The sequence below is a fragment of the Theropithecus gelada genome, chromosome 7a (genome assembly GCF_003255815.1).
Source record: "Theropithecus gelada isolate Dixy chromosome 7a, Tgel_1.0, whole genome shotgun sequence".
Lineage (NCBI taxonomy): Eukaryota > Metazoa > Chordata > Mammalia > Primates > Cercopithecidae > Theropithecus > Theropithecus gelada.
In genome coordinates this window covers 31190499-31217791 of record NC_037674.1, presented here as the reverse complement: position 1 = coordinate 31217791, position 27293 = coordinate 31190499, and the positions used below count along the sequence as shown (strand labels likewise).

Below are 27293 nucleotides of genomic sequence, written 5' to 3'. Positions count from 1 at the left end.
AACCAAGCAGTTTTATATATTTTCCTGGTCCTTAGCTAGCAGTACTTTGTAGTCATAAATTTTATATTTGTAAATCTGAAGAACCCTATGTATAGTTTTTTACTGTATTTGTTATTTTACTAATGTACAAAATGTGTATTTTTAAAAATCTTCCGAAGTGATTTAAGCTGTAAAACTTTTCTACAACATAAAAACAAACTTTGAATAACAGTCTATTTCATAAGATTTTATCTTGGTATCTTTTTCCTTTAAATGGTATAGTATTCTATTTTGTAGCTCAGTATTTTATTCCTATTTTCAAAATCATCATTTTGCTTTCTCCCCTTCTTAATCATTATGAAATAGAGTAAAATTTAGAATGCTTATTTAAAATATTAAACAAATACCCATATCAAAGTGTGAAGATCTTGTTATAAATTATCATAGAGGAACTGTATCTCTAAAATACATGTATTGATAAGATCATTCATAAAAACTCTTATGCTGCATGTTTAAAGCAGAGGAAAAATAAATGGCATTTGCATTTGTATATACCCTTAACTATGGAATTTTGTTTCCACCCTATTTTTCTTGAGCCACGAGTTAATACTGCCTTCTAAAATGTAACTCACTCACTCAACAATATTGAATTCTAAGTTTTAATATTTTTGAATTTGGTTTAAATTGCTAGGCATTTCCCACAATTTTCTATTTACCTTTTCATTTTTGACAATTCAACTTTATTATATTAGTAATTTAATGCTTGAATCTTAGCCAAAAGTTCTTTATGTAATTTGGCCTTTCCAACGTATTTAAAATGGTTTGAACTGAAATAGAATTTTAAAATTTCTGTATTTGGAATGTTTTGCCAGATTCCAAGAAATTTAAAAAATTTTCTAACTAAAGCAATTTTACATGACAGTACATAATAGTTTGGGGGGAAAAAACCTTATCTGTTTATCTGTGTTTTTGTAACATCCAGTATGTTTATTAAAGATTAAAACAAAAAATCTTCTGGATAAGTAGCTTTAGGTGAATAAAATAGTAATTGCTAGTTTATTTTCTGTCTTCTGAAATCTGGTAAATATAACAATTGTTACCAGTGCCCAGATGTTAATATAAGCCACTACTTTACTAGGATAAAAAAAGATCAGATTTCAAATTCTGATCTATATTTTACAATTTTTAATTCCATTTAGGAAACTTTTCTAAAACCAGCTTTTAGGAGATTATAATCCAATCAACTCTTTTTCTTCCTAAAAGGAAGAAATGAAATGGCACTGAGAAGAAACATTAATACTATGCTAATTGAATTAATGTTACTTATAAATTTCTTTTACACGTAATGAAATAATTAACCTGAAAGGAATAATTCATGTATAAATATTTGTAGAAATACCTTAAAATAGTTTATTTTATGGTAATAATTATAGTTTGTTGTGGATGCTTTTGAGAAGAGTATTTTAAATGTGTTTTTTAATGAAATGTGGATCAAATGCCTTTTGCATTGTTAAAAATATCCATTGTTACTGGTTTTATTTATGCTTAGGTAAGCTAACTTAAATATTTTTTGTGACAATCAAATGTATAACTTTGTGCAGATTCTATCTTTTGGTAGATTATTGGATTATAAAGTAGTTCAGAAGTGTGCAGTTTGCTGGAGATTTAAATTGTCCCCCTTTTAATGTTTATTAGACTTCTCTTTATAAAAGCATTGTAAACCATACAGTGACACTTAAATTTAATTTATACTATATCTAAATAGATCTAATTGATAAATCAAGGCTTGTTTTATGAAGAAGATTCTAGTGTTGCTTTTTCTAAATATAGTAGTGGCAACAATGATGGGTTTTAGAAATAATCCTGTGTTTATCAATAATTATATATTAATCTAATTATAGTGGTATATTGTAACTCATTTATAAATAAACAGCTCCCAAAATATTTCCCATGACTCCAGTTAGTCTGGGTTAGTATTCTGATATGCTGAGTCTGGATTCACATTTAACAAGTTGATATTAGAGTAGCATTTGGTAATGTCAGCTATCTGTACTGAGCAGTCGTGAAATTAAATCACTGCTTTGGTCAGAGACCCTGGTTTCTAAAGCACTGAGAGTCTACACATTCTTTTCTTATATGTTTAGCTACCAGTCTCTAGCAGTATAAGATTGAGTCTCTAGCTTTCTATAATCAACATCTCATTAATGACTGAGTTTTTAAATCTAGTGAGAACTTTTACCTGTATCTAGGACACTGTGTGTGTTCTGTGTTTACAACTTAGAGTGAAGATGAGACTTTGTAGTCTGTCTGCATAATGTTTATTTCAGGCATAGCAAACAACATAACAGTGACTGGCATATGTTTATTATGTATGCCTTTTGAAATACAGTATTACTTTTGTAAAGGCTATATAATGACTTTTGATCTGAAAATAAATATTTGATATTTTAACAGTGTGTGTAATATTTTGGCAGTTCAATCAAGAAGCAGGTTAAGGAACTAAGGTACTACGTATACAGTTATAAAAATGATTGCTATTCAGATTTCTAAATCTGTATAGTAGTTTTCTCTACTGTTATTTTATTTCCCCCATCTGTTATTTTCTGAATCTCCTGTGTTATGTTGTTAGGATGCTCAGAGATTTCAGTACCCTATTATTTAATGTGCATTAGCATTTTGCCCAAGCTTGAATGTCTTCCATTCTTTGCTTATATTCATATTTTCATTAGAATTATTTTTTACATTTTTTTCTTTTTGTTATAAAAGTTTTTGTTCATTATCTGTAACTTAATCCTAAATAGGTAAATTGCTACTATTCTAGTATAGTAGAACTGTAATAAACTTATGTCTGAATTATTTCAAAGCCTTTAACACTGATCTCAAGATTATACATTTCAGTATTTTCTTATTTAATTGTTCTTCCTAAAATAGATGTTTTAAATATATACTTACTTTAATGTTCCATTATTTTCCAGTCCCTATTTTACTAAATTTAGCAGAATATTTAGAGAGATTTGGTTAAATTTATTTTGAGCAGCACTTATAAAAACCAATGTAATTTATAAATATTCTAAAATGTGATGCCATAATGTTAATGACTAGTTTTAGAAAGTTGGTGAAAAATGTATATTTGTACATGTATATTTCTTAGAACTGAGGAATCATTAATTTCAGACAGGTTCAGAGTGCTGAGTTGTTTGCTTGAAAATATTTTGTTTTCTCTGTAGATGTGTCTTGTTTAATTCATCCAGTACACATTTGAGTGCCAGGCCCTGTCCCAAGCACTGAGAATAAAAGATGAGTAAAATACAGTCTCTATTTAGGGGACCTCCCATTCTGGTAATAGGGACATGCTGGTAAACATAAAAATTTTCAGTCTAATATGTGATGTGCTAAATAGAGGTGTGTATGAAAAAGTAGAAAGATGTGACATTATTCATCTGGAGAGAGGACCTGGTTGGTAGAGGAAGGTTTCCCAGAGGAGGTGACATTTGAACCGAGTCTTGATAGGTAAACTAGAGTTCATCAGACAGAGAAATCAAAGAGATTCTAGGGCAGGGATTCCCCATCTCAGCATTATTATATTGGGCTGGACACTTTTGTAGTGGGGGCTGTCCTGTGCACTGTAGGATATTTAACAGCGTCCCTTGCCTCCACCCACTAAATGCTAGTAACACCCCTTTCTCCCAGTGTGACAATCAAAAAGTGTCCCCAGACATTGCCAGATGTCCCCTAGGGGCAAAATTGTGCCCTGTTGAGAATCACTGCTGTAGGTGTCAGCAGCAGCATATGCAAGACTAGAGATGTGAAAGAATCTCACACTGTAAATAGTCCAGTGGGGCTCAAGCATAGGGTAGCCTGGGGATGTGGGAGGAGGTGATCTGCCAGAAGTGGGTCGGAGTTGATTAGGCCTGGTGCTTCATGCTGAAGACAAAGAAGGTGGTCTTCTGCTGAGAGTCAGTAGTTGGGCAATGGAAGTCTTTATTTGAGAGTATGAAGTGCTCTCTTTAAGGTTTTTAGAAGATAATTTTTCATGGTTTCATGGATTATAAATGAACTTAAGTTTTCCTAACTTGGATGACTGGGTTAACAGTGATGTTATGAACTAAGATGAAGAACTCAGGAGAGGGGCCAGATTGGGAGGGTGAAGAAGAAATCACAAATTAAGTTTATGTGCTTCAGAGGCTGCCCTGGTGGTGCTGCTTTCAAGTAGGGCAGTTGGAGATACAGGACCAAGGCTCAGGAGAGAGGTGAGAGTTGGAAATGTAGATTGGGAGTCAGGAGTACAGTCAAAGTCTCAGGTAAGGATGAACATGTTAGGGAAGGTATACATGAGATGGGAAGGGAAGATAAATTATAATTCTGGGGACTACCAACTTTGGTGAGGTGGTAGAAGAGGGCATAAAGAGGAGACTAAGGAAGAACCACACAGAGGCCAAGAGAGCATGGAGGCGTGGAGAGCATGGAGGCGTGGAGAGCATGGAGGTGTGGAGGCATGGAAGCATGAGTGAAAGATGAGGGAAGGAGGACAGCAGACAGTACCACAGAGAACAGAAGTATCCACTGGATGTGGCAGTTAGAAGGTCTGTTAGCAAGAGTAGGCTCAGGAGAATGCAGGGTTAAAAGCCAGATTGAAGAAAGAATGAAACAGATAAGGAAGCAGAAACAGCCAGTGTAGGTTGCTTGCTCAGTGTCATAAAATTAGCATGAGATAGCATAGGCAAGGTATATATTTAGTGATTGTTATACAGAAGGCATATGTGAAGTAGATATAAGATATATAAGACAAACTCCCTCTCTACAGGGAGAGTACAGTCTCTTTTTCCTGGAGAAAAACATAAATGTTACAGTCTTCTGTTCTTTCACCTTGGAACTATAGAAAAAAGCAAGTATGATCAGTGAAAACTGAAATGGAGATTCAGCAATATCAAATGAACGAAACAGAAAATTACAAGTTAAAACTTGAAATCGTTTATGAATATTCATAACTCATTTTGGACAGCATTAGTCTAACTTTCTCAGTCCCCTGTCTACCACCAAAAAATAAGACAAAACAAAATAGAGCTTCCATGTAGAAAACAAGTCAAGGTTTTAAGGCCTATTCCCAGAAACTACTTGGAGAATAAGCAATTCTATCTATTTTGCTGGCTTCTTCCACGCTATGGAGCCTACCATGTGCTAGCTGTTGTGAGGCCTCACCCATTTGTATCCACTCTCCCTTTACATCACAGGTGACAGGGAAATAAGACAGACCAGGAGAAGCCAGGACAAGAGCCTTTGTAGGCTGAAGGGGCTTGGCAGAGTCTCTGGGTGAGACCAGGCGATGTGTTGAGGTCAGGAAGGTGGTTAGCAGAAGGAGCAAATGAGTGCTGAGAAAGGGAACCAGTTGTCTTGTCAGCATATCCTGGAAATAATCCAAAGTATTGCTCACACGTCTGGTTCAGTATCCTTTGTTCCTTGTGTAAAATTGGAAGACTGTGGTCAGATGAAGACAGATACTTAGAGATATAATAATTTCAAAATAAGGGGTGAGCAGATCTGTCCCAGTTCAATGAGATGTTTTGGGAAGGACTCAACATGGGAACAATTGTTGAAAAGCAATTTTACCCACACTAAGATTGAAGCGAACTGTTGGGATAGAACAAGAACAGCAGACCTGAGGGCTTAGACAAGCAACCAGCTAGTGTGTATGTGTAGCTCGATTCATGGGTGAGTCACAGCAAAGAACACCTTGAACAAGTAAGTAAATTCGGCCGGGCGCGGTGGCTCAAGCCTGTAATCCCAGCACTTTGGGAGGCCGAGACGGGCGGATCACAAGGTCAGGAGGTCGAGAGCATCCTGGCTAACACAGTGAAACCCCGTCTCTACTAAAAAAAAAAAAATGCAAAAAAGTAGCCGGGCGAGGTGGCGGGTGCCTGTAGTCCCAGCTACTCGGGAGGCTGAGGCAGGAGAATGGCGTAAACCCGGGAGGCGGAGCTTGCAGTGAGCTGAGATCTGGCCACTGCACTCCAGCCTGGGCGACAGAGCGAGACTCCGTCTCAAAAAAAAAAAAAAAAAAAAAGTAAGTAAATTCATGGCATTTCTAGTTAGGCTCAAGGATGTCTGTTGGGGAAGAAAGAGCGTAGGCCTTCTCTTGACTTAGAGGTATTATAAAACCATAACACTATGAAACATTTTTATTACCTTAGTAGTAAAATACATTACCCAAGCAAGAATATAGTAGACCATGTCTTTAAATTCAGTTATAACTAAACTTAGTTAAGTATAGTTATACCTGAAGTTAAGTACAGATATACCTAAAATAATATTATCCTGAATTGCTTCCTTTTATTTACTTTTTCTCTCAATTTTTTTTTTTTTTTTTTTAATGATGAGGTCTCATTATGTTATACAAGCTGGATTTGAACTCCTGGGCTAAAGCAATCCTCTTGCCTCAGCTTCCTGTGTAGCTGGGACTACAGGTGTACTGCTGTGTCCAACTTGTAGGCTACCCTCTAATGCTTTATTAAGAAATTAGAGAATGGCTTATTAAGATGTCAGCAGGACCAGTGATTTTTAAATTCTCATGTGCATGTAAATAACATGGCGATCTTATTAAAATGCAGACTCTGGTTTGGGTTCAGTAGGTCTCAGAGTGGGAGCCTGAGATTTCTGTATTTCTAACAGATTGTACCAATGCTGCTAATTCCCCAGACACACTTTGAGAAGTAAGTCTTAAGGCCATTCTTTGATGCGAACAATAATACAGTTCAAAGTCGAAATATCCATTGAGTCCCTGAAATGCCATTATTGTGGCCATTATCATGAGTAATTCATTAAAAACATATCAATAATACTTCAGATATTAAATGCACATGCAGCAGGAAAAAAGTTAAAGGTGGAGATATGGCAATAGGTAGGCAAATGTAAATTGACTAGAATTGATTAGAGAAGGATTCTGGAGAATGGATTAAGCAAATCTTTTCTGGGCTCAGATTTGCTAGAATACAGTTCCCTAGTATAGAGAATAATGACTAGCTCAAAATAGACACTTAATAGATATTTATTAAATTAATGAATAAAGCCAGGGACCCTTTGGAATGGGGTAGAGATGAATGCAGAATCCTGATAGGTGAGGATGACTACACAGCCTTGCACAAACAGATAACCAAACTAGGATATTTGAGTGGTGACTGTGATGATGAGTGGGAGCTACGTGATACTTCATCCTTTGCATGGAAGAGTGGCACTCTTAAATGAATACCTTGTCCCTGGGGTGAATGCCAGTGGAATATTATGATCGTGACTCAAGGATTAGTTTCCACAGTGAAGTCTGATTCATAGCCTACATATTCCACTAACTGGTATGGTATAACTGTGTGTCTGGATAGAGGCTCAGATCAAGTTTTCTGAAAAGAAGGTTGAATGGACAGAGATCTTTAAGGGTATTCAGACAAAGGCCATTCGACTAGCTTTCTTTCAGTTTATCATTGTTTTATAAAATGACTTCCCTCTAGACTTCATGTAAGGGCTGGGATTCTCAGACTAGTTCCTGGAGTTTTAAGTAACTGTTTCAGCTAAGAATGACCTTTACTTTTGTGACAAGGCTAAAAGACTGAACCCTCTTAAAGAGTCACAGAGCTTACTGGAAACTCAAGTCACCTTCAAAGCAAATGAGTTTAACAAGTATTTATCAAAAACAGAATATGTGCCTGCCATAAGTGGCAAATATTCTTCCTGGATTTGAAGAGGTTGTAATTGAAATGAGAAAACAGCATAATCCATTGAAAACAACTGGAGAACAATATAATATATAATAATGTTTATATACCTACTTAATGCAGGTGAACACCTAAACATTGAGATATATGATTGCCCATATGATTTTTAATTTTTAACTTTTATCAAGGTAACACATGTGCCTATTTTAAAAGTCAGATATTATTTCTTTGAAGATTTTCTGTATTTTTCTCCATGTTCTCTCTTCCTAGAATTCCTGTTTGCCAAAGTTTGTACTTCCTGGATTGACCTTAAAATTTTCTTTTCTCTTCTGTTTTCTGTTTCTTTGCCTCTTTAATCTACTTCTTGGAAGATGTCTTCCAAGTTTTCCCCTTTCTTTAATTTTAAAATTTTGTTTACTTTTTATTCTCTCTCTCTCTTTTTTTTTTTTTTTTTTCTGAGACAGTCTGACTCTGTCGCCCAGACTGGAGTATAGTGCTGTGATCTTGGCTCACTGCAACCTCAGCCTCCCGGGTTCAAGCGAGTCCCATACCTCGGCCTTCTGAGCAGCTGGGATTACAGCTATGTGCCGCCATGCCTGGCTGATTTTTGTATTTTTAGTAGAGATGAGGTTTTACCATGTTGGCCAGGCTGGTCTTGAACCCCTGACCTCAAGTGATCCACTGCCTAAGCCTCCCAAAGTGTTGGGATTATGGACGTGAGCCACCGTGCCCAGCCTAAAACTTTATTTTTAATTTATCAAATTCTTGTTTCTGATTATTTCCTATTCCTAATGTCCTGCTTGTTTTATGAATATAATCTCTTATTTCTCTGAGAATATTTTACTTCGGATTTGGTTTATTTTCTTTCTTAAGTTTTGTTTCAGGTCCTATGTTGTCTCTGGTTCCTTTTGATACCTTTGCTGTTGTTATTACTATTTCTCTTTATTACTGGACATTTTCCTCCAGGTATCTGTTGTTCATGTTTGAGAGTAAGTCCCTATGAAGTTGCCTGGAGGTTCTGTAATTATGTTGGGCTTTTCAACTGGTGGGTTCCACTGTTGGGAAACCCCCCAAGTATTAGTGTCTTCTCTCTGAGGTCAATTTGTTTCTCCAGAGAAGAAACTTCTAATGATTGCCCAGTTATGTTTTACAGCCATGGTTAGTGACAAATCAGGAGTGAAAGTGATTCCTTTATATAAGTTCTGCAACTGAGCAAATTCCAGGTAAAATATGTCTTAAAAGTGATATTTACTTACAGAATTCTTACCGTGCTGATGGTAATTTAATTCATTTGCAGCAAATGAGATACCTGATTTTCTTTTTTTTTTTTTTTTTTTGAGACGGAATTTCGCTCTTGTTGCCCAGGCTGGAGTGCAATGGCACGATCTCGGCTCACTGCAGCCTCCACCTCCTGGGTTCAAGCAATTCTCCTGCCTCAACCTCCCGAGTAGCTGGGATTACGGGCATGGGCCACCACGCCCAGCTAATTTTGTATTTTTAGTAGAGACGGGGTTTCTCCATGTTGGTCAGTCTGGTCTCGAACTCCCAGCCTCAGGTGATCCACCCACCTCGGCCTCCCAAAGTGCTGGGATTACAGGCGTTAGCCACTGTGCCCGGCCAAGATGCCTCATTTTCATACCTGTGGTCTGACATACCTTGTGTATATTCTAAAAGTATATGCACTCCTAGAAAGACTGAAGTAAACACTCTATAGTAGAAAATGTGGTTTCCTTAACATATTTCTCAACTTTTTGCATTCCTGTTAATACATTGAAGTGCAAATATGCATACCTATCACTCAGAAGAAAAGGATCAACCTGTTTAAAATGTGTATGGAAATATGCCAGGTGTGGTGGCTCACACCTGTAATCCCAGCACTTTGGGAGCCTGAGGTGGGCAGATCATTTGAGGTCAGGACTTTGAGACAAGCTTGGCCAACATGGTAAAACCTTGTCTCTACTGAAAACAGAAAAATTAGCCAGGCATGGTGGTGCACGCCTGTAATCCCAGCTACTTGGGAGGCTACGACAGGAGAATCCCTTGAACATGGGAGGCGGAGGTTGCAGTGAGCCGAGATCGAGCCACTGCACTCCATTCTGGGCGACAGAGTAAGACTGTGTCTCAAAAAAATAAAATAAAATGTGTATGGAAATAGAACAAGGAGGAAGAGACCATAACAGCCTTCTAATAGAGTTTAATATTGGATGGTCACTGTCACTAGGACTTGAAGCCTCAAGTATGATTTTTAACTTGGAGAAAACCTTCAGAGAGAGAGAGAGAGAGATTTTTTTTTTTTTTGAGATGGAGTCTCGCTCTTGTCGCCCAGGCTGGAGTGCAGTGGTACAATCTCGGCTCACTGCAACCTCTGCCTCCCGAGTTCAAACGATTCTCCTGCCCCAGCCTCCCAAGTAGCTGGGATTACTGGCGCCCACCACCACACATGGCTATTTTTTTTTTTTGTATTTTTAGTGGAGATGGAGGTTTCACCATGTTGGCCAGGCTAGTCTCAAACTCCTGACCTCAGGTGATTTGCCCACCTCAGCCTCCCAAAGTGCTGGGATTCACAGGTGTGAGCCACCATGCCCAGCCAACGTGTGTGTATGTGTGTGTGTATTTTTTTTTTTTTTTGAGACAGAGTCTCGCTCTGTTGCCCAGGCTGGAGTGCAGTGATGCAATCTCGGCTCATGGCAACCTCCGCCTCCTGGGTTCACGCCATTCTTCTGCCTCAGCCTCCCGAGTAGCTGGGACTACAGGCGCCCACCACCTCACCCGGCTAATTTTTTGTATTTTTAATAGAGACGAAGTTTCACCGTGTTCACCAGGCTGGTCTCGATCTCCTGACCTCATAATCCACCCACCTCAGCCTCCCAAAGTGCTGGGATTACAGGCGTGAGCCACCTCGCCCAGCCCCAGTATATTCTTTTTTAAACCCTTAGCCTTGTATTTGTAAAAGTTTAAAACAGCATTCTTCATGTGCCACATTATAGGAAACTGTCTGAGATAGTGATTATCTCCATATTAGAAATAAGTAGAAAGGCCCAGAAATTTTTAAATGACTTGCTGAAAAACACAAATTAGTAAATGTCATACTTCAACCAAAGCTCAACTCCATTATGTATTTTAAAGCACCTTTCTACTACCACTAGCCAAAAGGACTCTCATCGGGCACTGGGAGAATCCTACAGGATAAAGCTGCTTGGAAAAGATCACTTTGGTAAAAATAGCATCAGAAAGAAAAACAAGAGTTGTCTAAAGGAAGAATTCCGTTTGGGCTGACTACAATCTGATGGATAACGTTTACACTCTAAAGAACATATAGTCCAGATCAAGTGCTGTCTTATAGCCATTGTTGAATGAAAAAACAGTTTAGGGATTATTATTAAACATTACCAGAGAACCGGTTTCTCTCACAAATATTTCTTTCTTTTTTTTTTTTTTTTTTGAGATGGAATCTCACTCTGTCACCCAGGCGGAGTGCAATGGCACGATCTAGGCTCACTGCCACCTCCGTCTCTTGGGTTCAAGCGATTCTCCTGCCTCAGCCTCCCAACTAGCTGGGATTACAGGTGCCTGCCACCCTGCCAACCTAATTTCTCTCAAACATTTCCTTCCTTTTCTCCCAACTTGTGATTTATAATTACTTTGTTTATTTCTGATTACTTTTATTGATTAACACATACCTTGTTTTCTGCCTCCTATAATGTTGCTTATGAATTTCATCCTTAAGTTCTTTTTATTTAATAAGTGTTACAAACACCCTACATTATTATAAACTAGTTTTTTCCCAAATATTTTAAAACTTTTTGTTAGGGAAAATTTCAAACATACACAAAAATAGAAAGAATATTGCAGTGAACCCCTATGTATGACTCATCCAGTTCTAAAATATATCAACATTTTGTTGATTATATCATCCATCTCCTCCTCGCTTCTTCTTTTTTCTAGAATCTTTTAAAAAAAAATACATCATATTCTACTCATAAACATGTTGAAATGCATCTGTGATGGTTAGGAACCTTTTAGGTATATAAAATCACCATGCAATTGTGACAAAATTAATGGTAAAATTAACATTAATTCTAAACTGCTTTGACTGGATAAATCTCTAAGTCACTATGTCATTTTAGTATTGACAAAGTTCAAGACGGGTACATCTCTTTTGGCTTGTGTCTATCTAATACTTTTATTTTCTGATATGCACATGTCTTTGGAATGGAGCATGTCAGTTATTTACCATAGGATTTTCTCTTTCTTTAATCAGATAACTTTTGATAATATATGGGTTACCAATATAATTGAGGCCTTCCTTTGGAACCTAAAACCAAAAGGTTAGAGTTCAGATTTGGAATTTATCATCTAACCACATCTTATCTTGGCCTTAATTGCCACACTGTATTTAGGGTTCAAACATTTGGGATAGCTACCTTACTCATTCCTGGGCAGAGGTGAAAATGTACTCTATGTTGAAGTAACTCTATTAATTCGTATTATAGCTTTTCCAAATCTTGATTTTTATATTTATATAATACGAAATTTATGAAACACTGCCACAGTGTTTCAAGTACTGGAAATTTTATATGTTTGGCAAATACTTGATGCTCAATAAAGAGTAGATCTCATTATCTACCTTATATTGTGAGAGTATCTGAAGGCACTGTAAAGTGCCATGATATGTAACACATAATAATTGTTTTATAGATGTACAAATGGAATCATAGAGGTAATTATGAATCCAGATGGACAGTTAAGTAATGGGAAATGCATGAAAAGATCACATTATTAAAAAGTCAAGTAAAAATACACAGACCACGAATCTGGGGAAGCACTTCTTCATAAGAAACCAAAGCAAAGATCAAAGTCTAAGATTTCTAAAGCCTTATTAACAATTAAGCCACAATTCTTTTTACTTATACTCACAAATTTTGATTACATGTATTAGGGACAGTGTCAACACTAGTTGTACTGAAGGAGGACAGAAATAAGAATTATACAGCAAATTAACAGGAGCAAATAATTAGCAGCTAGAAAGTCCTGTATGTGGGCCACAAGCCCCATATCGAATATCCAATAATTGGTAGTTCCAAAGCAAACCCTTTTGTTTCTTTGATCCCCCATTGAAAATTTTGACTTAGGGAGATGATCTCATAAACATGAAACATAAAAGAGTAGACTTTTTTCTCTTCAGTTTTTAAACTAAAGAATTCCCAGTGCTCTCAATAGCTAAGATACCACGAAGGATAAATGCTTGAGGGGATGGGTACCTCATCTTCCACGAGGTGACTATTATGCATTTCATGCCTGTATCAAAACATCTTGTACCCCATAAATGCATACACCTACCATGTACCCACAAAAATTAAAAATTAAAAAGTTAAGATACCAGTTTTCACTAATAGCATTATTTTTATTTAAATGAGTGTATTCTATGTGAAAACGTTAAAATAAACATCTTATTTTGTAAAAACCATTATTGTAACTTGGTTTTTATCTTACTCTTCATCTTTAGGAATCAGTTCATCTTCTAGCTATCATCAGGGTTTTTGCCTCATACTTTTAAGAAAATATTATTAATACATTTGCAATGGAAAGTATATCCTAGTATGCCAATTTATCTTCATATTAAAACGTTTAGTTGGCAGTTGTTGACAGGGTAAAAGCAAAGTAATTCAGCTATTATAATTTTACATTTGTATAGTTACTTTTTGAGACATACATAAAAGCTCAATTTTGTCAGTCTGGTAGGACCTTTGTAAAGCTCTCTTATAGCTATCTCTCCCTTTATTGAAAGTAATTACGTATTTGGCTCTTAGGATATTTTTTAACCTTCTAAAGTTAATTTGGGTATGACCCTGGCATGTTATTTATAAATATTAGCAACAGGTGGTAAAACTGCTGAAATATACTGATACCATGATTTTGGAGCAAGCTAGTCAAATCTGTTTATTTACTACATGTAATGTAAGTTTCCCAAGCTTCACCAGTCTGCAGGGACCAGTAGATACAAAATAACAATTATAATCTAAATTTCACTGACTTAGCTCTTCTCTTCTACTCATGAAAGATCCTAAGCAGCTATGAAGCGCTCTTCAGTATTTCTGGGGTTCCCGGGCATGGCTCCCATGCACTCTTAAACAAATCCAATCCTGTGGAGCAGTATTTCCAGGCATATGCAGCACACCTGTTGTCACTCTGGAGTCCTGCTATGTCTCACTGGGCCCTGGATCCTCCTCCTTTCCTTACGATAAGGTCTTGTCCAGAAGCATCCTAAAAAAGCTTATCTCAAGCTTTTCTTAGGTATGATGAATCAAACTGGTTTAAAAAAAAAAGTGGGGGGAAGTCATGATTCTGAACACAGAGTGGTGGGGCATCATTCAGCTTTGAGGACATGTCTGAATCTCAGAGATAGCAAGAACTAAAAACAAGATCTTAAAACCAGAAAGTACTGTTTTACTAAAAAAATTTCCTCCAGCACCACTGTCCAGTATAGTAGCCAGTAGCCACGTGTGGCTACTGAGATTTAAATTAGCTTAAATTAAATTGGATTTAAAATTTAGAACCTCATTTGCACTAGACACATTCCCTGTGCTCCATCGCTACATGTGATCACTGGCTCCTGCACTGGACAGCAGTAGTACAGAACATTTCCATCAGTACAGAAAGTTCTGTTGGACAGGGTTCCCCTAGAACATTAGGTCTCGAGCTGCAAGACATTGATACCCCTGTACTTCCACAATGATCCAGTGTATTGAGGAAAGCGCCTAAAGCTGCAGTACTAGGTGGTTATGGCTGAAGGAGTGGAGCCCCATCCCAATGGTCCTATTTTTCTCTACTGGTACCCGCCCTAACGTTTAAGCAAGAAAATGTTGGTTTTAAAGGGGTTCATTGAGTTATTTTCTTAGGCAACAGTAACCCACATCCCCCTTTTTCCTGTTTTCATTGATATGTCATAGTCTTCAGTAAAAATTACATGAATTTTCAACCCTGGGAAAAATCTTAAAAACTGTTTATAGATCAGCTAAACTTACATTTGATCAGATAACCAGGTAATCAAATTATAAGAATAATCAGTTTCCACTTCAGAAATAATGTTTTTAAAAACTAAGAAAAGGCTATTCATTTCAAAAAGTAAAATTTTTTACAGAAAACATTTTATTCTGTGCCAAGGTTTGAAAAAGAGAATTAACAAGAAGAAGAAAAACTGCTTTGGGAATCATTTGATAATTATTTTGTTTGTTGTTTAGAAATATTCTCTGGCCATATGTACACTCTTTACACATACTTCTTGCAACGTGTTTATTGTACTGAGAATAAATCTTTGTTTTCACTGATCACTGCACATCATTGGTGCTTACTACTATTTGTTGATGAATAGGGAAAAGATACTAAAAATCTAACAAACACATTTTACTTTATGAAGGTCTTTTCTTGGCCAGGCACAGTGGCTCACGCCTGTAAGCCCAGCATTTAGGAGACTGAGATTGGAGGATCACTTTAGCCCAGGAGTTCAAGACCAGCCTGGGCAACAGAGTGAGACCTCTGTCTCTAATTTAAAAAAAAAAATTTTTTTAATTAGCCAGGTGTGGTGGCATTTGCCTATAGTCCCAGCTACTCAGGGACTGAAGCAGGAAAATAAGTGCACTTGAGTCCAGGAGTTCCAGTTGCAGTGAGCTGCAATTGTACCACTGTAGTTAGCCTGGGCAACAGAGTAAGACCTTGTCTCAAAAAAAAAAAAGAAAGAAAAAGAAAAAAAAACTTGTTTGTTGTGAAATACAAAAGAATAGAAGACATTATCCCCACTTCTGATAGGGCAGTCTAGGCAAGGAAGACAAAGAACATATATAAGATGTTTTGAAATTATTAAAGAAGGATCAGAGTGTTGAAATTATTGTAAGCATCAAGGCTGCTTGCCCATGAATTAAGGAAGTTTGCAGGAGGATAATCTCAATAAAGTCTATAGACTGAAAACTTTCATAAATCCTGAGTTGTTAATAGTGTTTTCAGACCCACTAATGCTTATGTTGTTTAATATATAGAAAAAAATTGAATATGAAGTTCAGGAATTTATAACTTTTAGATTCAGTTACCTTTGAAAATGATTATAACCAGAGTCTGGAGCAATAAATCTAACAACCAAATGGTGAGCTAAATAGTGACTTCCAACTATGTGCAGTTGTTGGTAGGCCTTACACTATATGGAAAAACTTAGGAATTATTTTTAACCTTCCTTTTGAAACGTCGTATAAACATTCTTAGATGATACTTAAACTATCAAATGGGGTAGTTTTATCTGAATGTAAGTTCACTTGAGTTGTGAATTTCACCTCTCATCTATGTGTTTTTTAATTGTGGGATAATGTCAATGGAAGATCAGGGTTATAATATGGCATTTGAATAATAGAAATTCACGTAAAATATTCTAATCTGTCAAACTTTACCAACTTACGTGCAGATTCCACAGCCAGGGATGGGAGTGTGGCTCATGGCCACTAGAGGGCAGGAAAGGTCAGGAACCGGATGTGGAAGCCTGGGGAAAAGTATAGGGGAAAGCTTGGATCACCCCTTCATAAGGAAGACAACTTCCCACAACTTGAAGCAAACACCATTCAGTCCCTGGGGCAGAAAAGCCAGTAAACGATGCAGGAACATAAGCCACAGTCAAAGCCAGGAGGACACATGGGCAGAGAATTAATAAACCAGTCTGGAGCCCAAACATTACCAGGCTGTCAAACTGCTGGCAGAAAGCTAAATTCTGGCCAGGTTGAAGAAGGCAGTCAGATTGCAGGGAGTTGAGCAGGTCATTTAACCCTCACGATTATTGCTCCGAGTAGAACATAGACCCTTTTGAAATGGGCAAAGTGGGACTTTAAGAATCTAGTGCCTGAAAAGTCAAAGGAAATCTGATACCATCTTCTTTTGATATTGTAGCATTTCCTGTCACAACTCCTAATTTAGTTTTGTAATGCTAGAACTATTCCTATTTCCTTCTTGGAAAATTCCCTCCACATCCTAGAGTACTTCCTCAGGTCTCAATAGCTAGTGTTTACAAAGGAGGGATTCAGTAAGACGAAGATGGTACAGCACAATTTTCCATTAAGACATGCCATATCAATCATCATATTTAATATTTTATAAATTTTGTATTTATAAATGTATAAATATCATATAATTATGTTTAATCATTTAGAATTTATCTTTAGATCTTAAATATATAAATTATGTTAAAACTATAAAGGCAAGGCACATTGGGCTATAACAAAGAATAAAAGTTTTCCTTAACATTTCTATTTACATGAATAGAATTTTGTACTTTTCCTTTACAGTTTTTACACAGGTTTTAATTATATGTGCATGTTTGTCAACCATGCAAGACTGGAGTCTCCATGATATCAGAAATACCCTCCTGAACTTAACCTGGAACCTGACTCTAGAAGCTAGTCACTAATATTTGTTGACCTCAAGGAATTTACTATGTGGTTGGAGTGCAAGAGAACTATAATACAGATGTTAAAAATAGATACAAGGTGAAGTAGAATTACAGAGAAGGAAATTAGCAATGTAGTCTCATCTGGTAAATTTTTTATTAAAATGGCATTGAGGCCAGGCACAGTGCCTCACTCTGTAATCCCAGCATTTGGGGAGGCCAAGGCAGATGAATCACTTGAGGCCAGGAGTTTGAGACTAGCCTAACCAACATGGCAAAACCCCGTCTCTACAAAAAACAGAAAAATTAGCCAGGCATGGTTGTGCATGCCTGTAATACCAGGTACTTGGGGAGGCTGAGGCAGGAGAATTGCTTGAACCCAGGAGGTGGAGGTTGCAGTGAGCCAAGATCGTTCCACTGCACTCCAGCCTGGGCAACAGAGTGCAACTCTGTCTCAAAATAAATAAATAAAGACAAAAATAAATGAAATGGCATTGAGCTGGGTCTCATAAGTAGTAAAGGATTTACAAAAAAGAAACTTTTCAGGAAGAGAGTGTGCTGAGTGAGCTTGAGAGGGCAAAATATAGGATCATTGCAGCTATTGGGGGGCTTTTGTTAATAGAAGGCTGCAAGGTAGATTGGAAAAAAGCAAACTAGAATCCCATGCCAAGGAATTTAGTTTTTCCTCTGGAGCAATATTTTTGAAATGTGGTCCTCACCAGTCTGTAAGATGCCTCATATAAAACCTACCCTACTGACAGATAAGTTTGTATAATGCCACATGCTATATCTTGGAATACCACAATGCACATTAGTAAATCTAAGTTCCTAAAGTTCTGTAGGAAATAAACTTTTGAACTTGGTTTAACCAGATGTATCCCAATTATATGACTAGCGTTAGATGGCCTGCTCATTTATCTTCAGCTGTAAACAGTCATTGCTCACTCCTCCTGGTTTCTCCAAACATTGAATAGAGACGTGTTTCTGAATGTGTATTGCTGGTCAGATATATTAGTATCACCTGAGAACTGCAAATTCTCACACATCATACCAGATCAGCAGAATCAGAAATTCTGGGGGTAGAGCCCAGCAATCTGTCTTTAAAAAGCCTATGAGGTGATTGTAACACACACTGAAATTCAGCCTGTATCTTGAAACTCTAGATTAGGTTGGGCACAGAGCCTCCAGCTTTCCTCAGCTACCACAGCTTCGTTTTATCCGTTTTAAAGTGGTTTCCTGTTTATCTGTTTTAAAGTTCACCTTCTCACACTTACTTGTTTTTAAATTGAACATCCAAGATTTTACACAGCTCAGCTCCTTAGTTTCTTAGAATTGAAGGCACTCTTATCTTTTGCAACAGTAGCAACCGTCTGCTAATTTCATTTCTCATTTAAACTGCAGAGATAATTCTCCAGAGAAGGTTAACTTCCATCTCTTCGAAAGTTATATTTTCCTTTCCCTAGTAGCTTGGCAGACATTTCTAAAAAGAAAAAAAATTAATATCATAATTAGCACTCAGAAGTGTGAATCTCTATTTTCAGTCGAGGGTGAATACTTTTCTTTTGGAAAGGAAGAGCTTTATCCATTTTAGCAGTTACCTAACTGTGGCTATTTCCTGGCTAAATTATAACTTTATACACTTAGTTCTCTTGTTATTTTCCGTTGTTCTGAAATATAAATTTGAAACAATGGGATGAGCCCCTCCCTTTTTTAGAGGTGGAGAGAAAGTTGAAACAAATGCAAAACCTTTTTCTCATCTTTAGCAGCCATCAGGTTTAGGAGCGTACAATATAAATTGCTTCTAAGAGTATTGGATATATTAAATTTTAACTTTGGAAATAATTATAAAATCCTATTTATATTTGATGCAGACACAACCTCTGATTCCTGTTATGTCTTGTCTGCTTCAGATTGCTTCTTTCCTGTAGCATATTAAAAAATGGTTTGTATTTTTAAATCCTCACAATAAATTACAAATGAAACTTTAGAGCATGTAAAGATAAACTTGACCAGATAGATCATCTGTTTTCACAAGTCTGCGATAATTAGAAAGTAGAGAACTCCAAAGAAACTGAAATTCAAAGGACAGTAACTCAAACCGAAACTGATTTAGAAAGTGGTTTCTCCTGACTTCCACCTCGCCCCAATCTATGAGGTAAAAGTCCTTTTTAAAGATGTGAGGGTTTCTAAGGGCTGTAGAATTTCAAGTAGTGTGAAGCTATTATCAAAGAACGAAGTACAGGTGTCTCTTGGTATTTGCCGGGGGATTGGTTCCAGGACCCCAGACACCAAAATGAGCAGATACTCAAGTTCCTTGAATAAAATGGTATAAAATTTGCATGAAACCTACCCACATCCTCCCATACACTTTGTCATCTCTAGATTACTTATAATGCCTAATACAATGTAAATGCTATGTAAATACTTGTGCTGCATTGTTTTTTAATTTGTTTTTTATTGTTATTTTTTCCTTTTCAAATATTTTTGATCCCGGATTGATTGACTCCACAGATACAGAGAGCTGACTATGCAGTTTGTGTCTTATGGTCGTCTACCAGATAGGCTAGAGGCCGAACAAATCATAAGCTTAAGACATGGAATGCTTGCTTTATGCAAAGATATCCAGTTTCCAGAGCACTATGATTTTATAGCACAGATTAAATTAACTCCATTTCCTCCTTGATATACTAAAAAGATTGACTCAGTAAATTTTGAACATCTAGGAAAATGTTTTAAATAAGCACATTGTAGCATAAAGCACAGTCAATAAGGAAGTAGGAAAGAAGCAGCTATGCAAATGAAATTTTATTTAATAAGATTGGTTTACCTTAGAAAACAGTTAAATTCCAGTGATTTTTATGAGCCTTTTTTCTATCTATAGTATGTGGTATGAATCCATATAGTATGGATTTTGAGAGGAAGCATGTTTATTTAAAATAATAGTTTTTAGTATATTCAGCAAGCAGAAAAATATGGTTTCTTATTTGTAAAATACTATAAATGGTCCATTCATATAAGCTCTGCTTATTTTTCTGAGAGACTCGTGTGAATATCGTCTATGTCCAAATACCCACTTTTCATGTGTTCAAATAAAAAAAAATTTATTGTCTTACAAATAGAAGGGAAATTTAAACTCCGCTTTAAACAAAGAGGTTCTTAGATAAATTCACTTTTAGTGTTTCAGCTTCACAGTTTTTAATTCTATTCTGGTCTTTTGTGATCTCTGAAGTATTTCTTGATCTCTTAGCTTAATTTAAATAATATGATTAATAATGGCTTGAACATTTTTATGGCTATAAATTCATTCGATTTCTTTTTTTTACTGCCTGCCCCAATTGTTGTTTTTAGAATTATGTGATCTATGCAGAGGAATCATGACATTTGCACATAGAGGATTTTAACACAGCTCTGTGAAGACAGTTGTTATTAGCAATGATTAAGATATTAATACAAATGTAAGCCTCTTGATCTTGAATCTTTGATCTTGATCTTATCTTTGTAGAAAGGTAGTTTAAACTTATGTGTGCTTCTTGGCTCACTCAGAAAAGTATTTCCTTCTGTAGCATCCAATTAATCACTAAGATCTGTTTCTATTTCAGGTTAATTTACTGTAGTCTTTATTGTTACACAAAATAAAAACTATCTTAAGTATATATGCAAAATGATAAATACCAGCTTATCAGTTGAGGCATTGTTTGTGATAGCAAAAGATTTGAAACCATTTAGATTGTCTGTCTAAATTTAGATTGACAATCTAATGATCTGTCAGTAGGGAACTGGTTAAGTAAATTTTGATGTACCATATAATGACATACCATACAACCACAAAAAAGGTAAAGCATCTCTATATATATTTATATGTGAACAAAGTATGAGAGATAATGTTGAAGGGGGAAAGCAAGATGCATAACACTGTGTCAGAGAAAACTCTAAAGGGATGGATACTCAGGCACGAAAATAAAACAGCTATCACCTTTTGTAAGGACAGAGGGTAGAAATGGATAGCTGGAGGGTAGAAACTCTCATTTTCTTTTTGATTTTGTACTTAGTATATGTGTTACTTAGATTTTAAAATTACTTTTTAAAAAATGTTCTTGAAAGAAAAGTGCTGATAGCTAAGTCTGAAAACTGAAAAACCATAAACTGTACTATACCAAATGTTCAGGTCTAAAATTTATTTTTACTCTTTAAAAAGCATGATTGAAACAAAAAGTTTGATATTACAGCAGAAAACCTTGGCTATCTTGTTGGCCTCTGGCTGTGAAGAAATTATTCTTACTATAATCCTTTGCTTTATACAGTAGATTTGCCCTGGAAAATTATTTATAATTCATATTTATTTATTTATTATTATTATGATTTTTTTTGAGATGGAGTTTTGCTCTTTTGCCTAGGCTGGAGTGAAGTGGTACGATCTCAGCTCACTGCAGCCTCTGCCCCGCCCGGTTCAAGTGATTGTCCTGCCTCTGCCTCACGAGTAGCTGGGGTTATAGATGCCCACCAAACACGCCTGGCAAATTTTTGTATTTTTATTAGGGATGGGTTTTGGCCGTTTTGGCCAGGCTGGTCTCGAACCCCTGACCTCACATGATCCAACCGCCTCGGCCTCCCAAAGTGCTAGGATTACAGGCATAAGCCACCGTGCCCAGCCTATAATTCGTATTTAATAGAAACCCTTTTTAAAGCAAAGTATTCTTCAAAGTTGTGATACTTTAAATTCACTGTTTTTTAAATTCTGATTTTTTATTACATTGGATTCTCTTAAAGCATAACATTTAGCCATTATTCATTCTTATTAAAGTTAACAACATTTGTCCTCCTAAAATTAGAGCATCTTTAGTTCTAATTCAAGATTTTACAAAAATAGCAATTTGGATTTTTTCTTTTTATGTTCTAAAAATTGTTTTAAGAAACTGAAATTCATGTCATTATAATATTAGAAAAGGTATTATTTACTGACTACACTGTGCCCATTACAGATGGTCCTGTTTAAAATCACCTGGTGTTCCAAATTGTTTTTCAGATTTTCAGGCATTCTTACGTTACTTGTATTGTACCAAAAGCAAATTTGTTTTATGAAGTAGTCTGCATGCAGTTCAAATATAGGAAATAACTCTTGCAAAGAAATGCTTGATATTCAGAATTTGGAACAATTGGTTGGCTAGGGAAATATTAATGAACATCACAGACTGACTTGCCTTCATAGGAATGAATTTAATACTGTTACTTTTCCTTTGTAAATGGAAAAAGAACCTCTAATTGTCCTGTATTTATAGCAACCATATGTCCCAGACTTTCCAGGATAGTTCCCAGTTTCAGATTCTCCATCTCCTTCTGAGACTATGCATATTGACTTTTAGTTTGGAAAATTTTTTCATTTTTCAAACATTGGAAATACAGCTATTTGAGATCATTTCATTTTATGTAGAAGTGAAGAAACTCATTTCAGATCATTGGCTTTAAATAAGACACTATTGCAAGAAATATTTAAAATGTAGGTACTTGAGACAAGAAAATTCTCACTGTGTGGGATTTTTGTTCTTTTGTTCCCAGAGACAACCAATGAACAAGGAATATAGTGCAATAAAAACAGGTGATTTTTTTAGGGAGGTGGTATGGGATGAGTTTTCTTTCTGTCCCTCAGTGACCAGGCACTGCTTCTCCATGGAGATGAAAGCTGTAGGGAAGATTATAAGAGATTTTAGGAAATAAGCACAACAAATACGTGAAAAGATGCTCAACCTCATTGGCTGTCAGGGAAACGCAAAAAACCACGATGACATACTACTACACACGCGCTAAGAAGGGTATTGTCATAAAGAGAGGTCATTGTTGCTAAGAAAGGGGAGGAACTGAAATATTCTTACAGCGCTGATAGAAATGTGAAATGATGCAGCAACTTTGGAAAACAGTCTGGCAGATTTTTCGCAAATTCTATTCCTGAGTATATACCCAAGAGAAATGAAAACATATGTTCGTACAAAAGCTTTTACTCAAATGTTCGTAGCAGCCTTATTTATAATAGCCAAACAGTTGAAACAACCCAAATGTCAATCAACTGAAAATGGATAAATAAAATGTGGCATATCCATATAATGTAATATTCAGCAATAAAAAAGGAATGCTACAGTGTGGATGAATCTTGGAAACATGCTAAGTAAAAGAAGTCAATCATAAAGGACCACGTATTATATAATTCAACTTATATGAAATATCCAGAATAGGCAAATCCGTAAAGACAGAAAGTGGTTGGTGGTTGCCTAGGACTGAAGGAGGAGGGGTGGGGAAATGGGGAGTGAATGCTGATTGGTAAGGGTTTTTTTTGGGGGTAATGAAAATGTTCTAAAATTGATTGTCTAAAGGTTACACAACTCTGTGAAAATACTAAAAAACATTGAATTGTACACTCTAAGTGGGTTAATTGTACGGTATATGAATTATATCTTAAGCTTTTTATTTTTAATTTTTATGAGTACATAGTAGATATATATATTTATGGGGTACATGAGATATTTTGGAGCAGGCATACAATGCATAATAATTGCATCAGAGTAAATGGGGTATCCATCCCCTCAAGCATTTATCCTTTCTGTCACAAACAGTACAATTACGCTCTTTCAGTTATTTTTAAATGTACGATTAGTCTGGGTGTTAATCCTAGCACTTTGGGAGGCTGATGTGGGCAGATTGCCTGAGCTCAGGAGTTTGAGACCAGTCTGGGCAACACAGTGAAACCCCATCTCTACTAAAAAATACAAGAAATTAGCTGGGCATGGTGGCACATGCCTGTAATTCCAGCTACTCAGGAGGCTGAGGCGCAAGAATTGCTTAAACCTGGAAGGTGGAAGTTGCAGTGAGCCGAGATCACATCACTGCACTCCAGCCTCAGTGTCTCCAAAAAAACCCCACTAAATTAAATTATTTTTTACTATAATTACCCTATTGTGCTATCAAATACTAGATCTTATTTACTCTTTTTTGTACTCATTACTCATCTTTACTTCCCCCTAATCCACTACCCTTGCTAGCCTCTGGTAACCGTCATTCTACTATCTCAGTTCAATTGTTTTAATTTTTAGCTCCCACAAATAAGTGAGAACATGTGAAGTTTGTCTTTCCGTGCCTGGCTTATTTCACTTAACATAATGACCTTCAGTTTCATCCATGTTGTTGCAAATGACCAGATCTCATTCTTTTTATGGCTGAATAGTACTCCATTGTGTATATGTACCATATTTTCTTTGTACGTCTGTTGATGGACACTTTGGTTGCTTCCAAATCTTGGCTATTGTAAATATCTCTTCAGCACTGAAGTGCACATGTCCCTTCAATACACTGATTTCCTTTCTTTTGGGCATATATGTAGTAGTGAGATTGCTGGATTATATAGTCATTCTATTTTCTTCCAGTTAATGGGCTGTCTCCCCACTTTCTTGATGGTTTATTGTGGGCTGTGCAGAAGCTTTTTACCTTGATGTGATCCCATTTATCCATTTTGATTTGGTTGCCTGTGCTTATGGAGTATTACTGAAGAAATCTTTGCCCACTCCAATGTCCGCAGAGTTTCTTCAAAGTTTTCTTTTATTACTTTCATAGTTCAAGATCTTAGATTTAAGTCTTTAATCCATTTTTATTTGATTTTTGTTTAAGGTGAGAAATAGGAGTCTAGTTTGATTCTTTTGCATGTGGATATCCAGTTTTCCCAGCACCAGTTATTGAAGAGATTGTCCTTTGCCCAGTGTATGTTCTCGGCACCTTTACCCAATATGAATTCACTGTAGATGTATGGATTTGTTTCTGGGTTCTCTATTCTGTTCCATTGGTCTGTGTGTCTGTTTTTATGCCAGTATCATGCCGTTTTGGTTACAATAGCTTTGCAGTATAATTTGATGTCAGGTAATGTGATTTCTCCAGTTTTTTCTTTTTGCTTAGGATGCCTCTGGCTATTCTGGGTATTTTGTGGTTCCATATAAATTTCGGGATTATGTTTTCTATTTCTGTGAAGAATGTCATAATCAAATCTGTAGATTGCTTTGGGTAGTATGGGCATTTTAACAATATTGATTCTTCTGATCTATGAACATGAAGTATCTTTCCATTTTTTGTGTCCTCTTTGATTTCTTTCATCAGTGTTTGATAGAGATATTTCACATCTTTGGTTAATCCTAGGTAATTTATTTGTAGTTATTGTAAATGGGATTGCCTTCTTGATTTCTTTTACAAATTGTTTATTGTTGGCATATAGAAATGCTACTGATATTTGTATGTTAATTATTTATTATGCACCTTTACTGAATGTATGAGTTCTAATGGTTTTTTGGTGCAGTCTTTAGGTTTTTCCAAATATAAGATCGTATCATCTACAAACAAGGATAATATGACTTCTTCCTTTCCAATTTGAATGCCCCTTATTTCTTTCTCTTGCCTGATTGCTCTAGCTAGGACTTCCCTTACTACATTGAATAACAGTGGTGAAAGTGGCATTCCTGTCATGTTCCAGATGTTAAAGGAAAGGCTTTTAGTTTTTCCCCATTCAGTATGATATTTGCTATGGGTCTGTCATATATGGCTTTTGTTATGTTGAGCTATATTTCTTCAATACCATTTTTTGTAGGGTTTTATCATGAAATGTTGAAATTTATCAAATACTTTTTCAGCATGAATTGAAATGATCATTCTGTTTATAATCAATACTTCATTCTGTTGATATGATGTATCATATTGATTAATTTGCGTATCTTGAACCATCCTTGCATCCCTGTAATGAATCCCCTTGGTCATGATGAATGATCTTTTTAATAGGTTGTTGAATTTGGTTTGCTCGTATTTTGTTAAGGATTTTTGTATCAATGCTTATCAGAGATTTGGCCCTGTAGTTTTCTTTTTTGGATGTGTATTTGTTTGGTTTTGGTCTCAGGGTAATACTGCCTTCATATGATGAGTTTGAAAGTATTCCCTCCTCCTCCTCCTGAGTAGGATTGGTATTACTTCTTTAAATAGTTGGTAAAATTCATCAGTGAAGTCATTGGATGTTGGGCTTTTCCTTGCTGATAGACATTTTATTACTGCTTCAATCTCATTACTTGTTATTGGTCTGTTCCTGTTTTGGATTTCTTCATGGTTCAATCTTAATAGGTTGTATGTGTCTAGGAATTTATCCACTTCTAGATTTTCCAATTTATTGCATATACTTGCTCATAATCTCTAATGATCCTTTGATTTCTGTGATATCAGTTGTAATGTCTCCAGTTTCATCTCTGATTTTATTTATTTGGGTTCTCTCTCTTTTTTTCTTAGTCTGGCTAAAGGTTTGTTAATTTTGTTTATCTTTTTTTAAAAACCAACTTTTTATTTTGTTGGTCTTTTGTGTTGTTCATTTCAATTTCATTTATTTTTGCTCTGATCTTTATTATATCTTTTCATCTACTAATTGTGGGTTTGGTTGGCTCTTGCTTTTCTAGTTCTTTAAGATGCGCCTTTTAAGCTGTTTATTTCAAGTTTTTTTCTTTTTTGATGTAGGCACTGTTAGCTATAAACTTCCTCCTGAGTACTGCTTTTGCTGTATCCCAGAGGCTTTGGTGTGTTATGCTTCCGTTATTTGTCTGAAGAAAATTTTCAGTATCCTTAATTTCTTCATTAACCCACTAGTCATTCATTCAGGAGCGTACTATTTAATTTCCATGTTTTTGTATCATTTCCAAAATTCCTTTTGTTATTTATTTCTAGTTTCATTCCTTTGTGGTCGGAGAAGATACTTGATATTATTTCAATTTTTTTTTTTTTTTTGAGACTGAGTCTTGCTCTGTTGACTAGGCTGGAGTGCAGTGGCGCGACCTTGGCTCACTGCAATCTCTGCCTCCTGGATTCAAGGAATTCTCCTGCCTCAGCCTCCCTAGGTGGGACTACAGACCAGCACGCCCTGCTAATTTTTTGTATTTTTAGTAGAGACAGGGTTTCATCATGTTAGCCAGGATGGTCTCAATCTCCTGACCTCGTGACCCGCCCGTCTCAGCCTCCCGAAGTGCTGGAATTATAGGTGTGAGCATCCATGCCTGGCCCATTTCAATTTTTAAAATGTTTTAAGGCTTATTTTGTGGCCTAATATATGGCTTATTCTTGAGACAGATCCATGCACTGAGAATAATGTATAATTGGAAGCAGTTGAATGAAGTGTTCTATAAATATTTATTAGA

At 36.1% G+C, this 27293-nt stretch overlaps 1 protein-coding gene across 6 annotated transcripts in view; it reads left to right on the top strand.

The window, feature by feature from the left end:
- NEDD4 (neural precursor cell expressed, developmentally down-regulated 4, E3 ubiquitin protein ligase) overlaps positions 1 to 27293 on the top strand; it is a 168644-nt gene that overhangs the window by 78522 nt on the left and 62829 nt on the right. The window lies entirely within an intron of this gene.